The following is a 3,957-nucleotide window of genomic DNA, read 5'->3' on the forward strand; positions in this document are numbered from 1 at the left end:
GTTGGAGTAAACCAAAACAAAGTCACAAAATCTATTTCAAAATAATTGGATCTGCTACACAGATTTCTTATAACATGGTGTCTGTCCACACGCAACCCAGTGTCCCACAGGCCTATTGCTTCTTTCCATCTATGGAAAGAAAAATACGTGTTTTGCATTTCTGCTTACTTTTGAGATGATGCAGATAAAACCTATTTTGGTGCATAATTTAATTGTGATTTAGCAGCCTACAAATCCCAGACACAACCGCAAGATTAAGGGTTAAGCTTAAGCTAAGGGCCAACATTTAAGAGTCATGGCTTGCTACTGAGGCTAACAATGCTCATACTACTCAGGACAGATTACAAACCCATTTAAACTCAGGCAGGTGATGAGCTCTAACACATACATGGAGTGAACCCTTTTTCTGTTAGGAGTATAATTGAAATGACAGTGTACCAATGATGACATGAGAAGTTTTTTAACAGAAAAGTCGAAAAAAGCCTTGTTCTGTGAAACAGGAACTTGAGTTTTCTGGCACATTTTTTATAATATTTTAGCAGCAATAGATTCACAAGAGAGTGATTGTTCCAATATTCCTTAATGTGAGACACTTGTCTGATATTACTGGACACTTATTATTATTTAACTGTTATTGGAAGGGAAAAAGAGAATATTATTAAACTGAAATGTTATTGTACTGGTATGATATCAGATATTAAGCTGTACTGTACAGCGTAGTCCCCGAGCATCCACATTGTACATTACACTCAAGTCTAGGAAAAGTACTGGATTGTAGAAAATACTGATGTTCATCCCAACGATGAATTGTGCTGACTGACGCAACAGTACATCTCTGTGACGTGTTTTAATCCTTCTTTTTTGACAAAAACAGCGTTCTATGACTTCTGGATATGAGCTGTAATCTGGTTTTGGCTAGATGGATCATACATGAAAGAAGGAGAAATACATTGTAGGTTTTGGTCTTTTCATAGACTACAACTAGACTAGAATTAGCTACTATTCTCTCTTTTCCAATCAAGTTTTGAACATCTCATGATACCAAATGGATTGTAGAGCACTTGAGTTAATAACATCAGTAGATTAGTTGGGTGCAGACTATATCTCTAACGTTTAGGGACTTGAGGATTGAAGTGGTCGGACCAATATTGGCAGCACTTGTAACAAAAGACCAACACAGAAAAACAAATGAATTATATCCATGCCATTTTAAACTTGAACTTGCCATCTGTACGCTACAATAGAGCGCTACTGTTCTTAGTTTCAGCAACATCTAATTCATGCAACAACTTCCAATCAATACCATTATACCAGTGGCAGTATGTTGAAGAAATGTAATTTTTAAGGACAGAACAGCAGCGAGAGAAAAAACAAGTAGAAGAGGAAACAGCTGAAGAAGTGCATGAGGAAGTAGTAAGGTGGTTGTAATAAATAAGTCCATTAATAAATAAAGAATACAATTTATATCACTAGAATTAAGATACTGAATTGTAAGGTGGATATCAATGCAAATGTCTTGACAACAGGGACAGCTTGAGGAAGTACTGAAACTGGAAAGTGAGGGAAAAGGAAAGATGAATGCACAGCTTCATAGAGAAAAGTCCAGCAAGAAGAGACTGAAAAATAGACTGTGAGCTTATGTCAAAGACCATAAAGCAAAGTGAGCATTCCTTACAATAGAGCCTAGGTGTAACTACTTGGTGTGTATGTGTGTTTTTTTTTGTCTTAACTTCCTTCTCTTCTTTAAAAATAAAACCTTTGTTTATTCTCTCAAGGCTTAAAGCTGAAGAGGCAGAAAAAAAACTCTCTGATGCCCTGAAAGTTCCTCCTCCAGAGACTGCAGAGTTTTTATATCATCAAATGAAAACTTGCGGCCGAAAACAGAGAAAATTCCCAACATTGATCAAACAGCTGGGTGTGCAGATTTTCCATCATAGCCTGAATGCCTTCGGGACGCTGAGGAGGCGTTTTATTCTTCCATCCCCATCAACTCTTCAACGGTTCATAAATATCAATGCGGGCCAGTTCCATGCAAGAGTAGTTTCACAATCTCATGGATCACAATAAAATATAAGCCTAGACTGATGTGTCAGCAGTGCATAATATAGTTCAATAACATATTGTAATATTAGACTTTCTGGACTATTACCATGTTTCTGTTCTGCTATTACAAATATATGACAATGTCAGTCCATTCCACTAACAGGCTACTGCTCCTCATCTTTACAGCCAGGTTTCCTTGATCCAATCCTGAACCAGATGGCACAGCAGGTCATAATAACGAAGCCATCTGAGCTTGCCGTTTCATTAGTTTTTGATGAGATGGCGATCAGAAAACATTTCGATTACAGTCAGGCATTGGACAGGATAGATGGACTCGTGGCCAAAGGCGAGGTGGCTAACCAAGCCGTGGTATTGATGACTGGAGGAGTGGCGTCAAAGTGGAAGCAAGTAAGTTCATTAGTTTCATTCAGTACTGCTTAGAGCAACTGAACACTACAGATACAGGATACAGTTCACTTAAAGGGGTCATATTGTAGGAAAGATACACATGGTCTGATATTATGGAGTGATTATTGTGTGTTGAGGATAAATAACTGTATACACTTCCATCTGCTCGCTGCAGATTTAGGATACCTCCTGGCCAAAGCTACTCTCTCTGCAGGAGAAACAGCAGAAATACTGTCAGAGGCTGTGAGGTGTTAGTTTTACAGTAAGTCTGAATAAAATCCAATTAGAGAAGCACAACATATTTTGTGAATACTTCACTTGAATGTAATAGAGGTTGTGTTAACACACAGTGTGTACACTGTGTCTCCCACAACAGGTAATTTCTGTGGTCTGTGACCAATCGTCTTCTGACATAAAGACACTGAGGCTGTTAGGAGCCAGCCTGGACTTTACATTTAAGAAAATTCCACTGATATTTGATGTGCCTCATCTTGTTAAGTTTGTTCATAGCAACCTTAAAAAACTTGGCCTGAAGGTTAGTTTCATTATCAAATAAAATATGTTGTATCATACATGTCATATGTATGTATCATATGTAATAATAATAATAATAATAATAATAATAATAATAATAATATCTTTATGTATATAGCACCTTTTAAAAACAGAGTTTACAAAGTGCTTTGACAGACAAAGCAAAAGCAGCACAATGCAAAGCAAAGACATGAAACAGAAAACATTAACAGATCTGACCTTAAAAAGATGGCGGCCAAAGGCAAAGAAAGACAATAAAGAGATGATAAAAAGTTTAAAAGAAAGATGAAAAGTAAAAAAAAAAAAAAGAAGTTTAAATGAAAGATGATCAAAGGACAACATTACATAAAAGCAAGAAATGGGTTTTAAGAAGTGATTTAAAAGAAGTCACTGAATCTGCGAGCCTTATCTCCTCAGGCAGGTCGTTCCAAAGCCGAGGGGTCCTGATGGAAAAAGCACGGTCACCTTTAGATTTAAGCCTCGACTTTGGAAAAGCCAGAAGGGCCCCACCTGAGGATCTAAGGCTGCGGGCTGGCTCGTACGGGGTCAGCATATCCGTTATGTAGCTTGGAGCCAGACCCAGTAAAATCTTAAAAGCAATTCTAAATTGAAGAGGGAGGCAATGGAGAGAAGCCAGAATCGGGGTGATGTGATCTTGTCTGTTAAAACCAGTAATGTTGTACTGTGATGTACTGTATGTATGTTTGTTCCAGCCTGCTTATCACTTAGTATTAGTGAGAAGAATACAAGTTGGATTTCATCTGGTCTGGACTGATACACCAGAGCCATGAACACTACACAAGCTAGCTCTGTATTGGGTGTGAACACATTAAGAAGTCAACATATAGCTTCCCCTTGAAAATGGCCATCAATCAAGGACATCTGAATTACCATGGTGATGTGTTGTCTCTCATCCCATAATGAATTCATGGCACTGTACTCACATTAAAGTACTGGAAAAAGCTGATTTCT

At 37.8% G+C, this 3,957-nt stretch overlaps 1 long non-coding RNA gene across 1 annotated transcript; it reads left to right on the top strand.

Annotated features, from left to right (window-relative positions):
- The first annotated feature begins 933 nt into the window (after nucleotides 1-933).
- LOC121892012 lies at nucleotides 934-2,969 on the top strand. Its single transcript, XR_006094259.1, has 5 exons — nucleotides 934-1,418; nucleotides 1,527-1,660; nucleotides 1,776-2,451; nucleotides 2,627-2,713; nucleotides 2,828-2,969. It is a non-coding gene; the product is annotated as an uncharacterized LOC121892012 (long non-coding RNA).
- The last annotated feature ends 988 nt before the right edge of the window (nucleotides 2,970-3,957 follow it).

The sequence above is a fragment of the Thunnus maccoyii genome, chromosome 1 (genome assembly GCF_910596095.1).
Source record: "Thunnus maccoyii chromosome 1, fThuMac1.1, whole genome shotgun sequence".
Taxonomy (NCBI): domain Eukaryota; kingdom Metazoa; phylum Chordata; class Actinopteri; order Scombriformes; family Scombridae; genus Thunnus; species Thunnus maccoyii.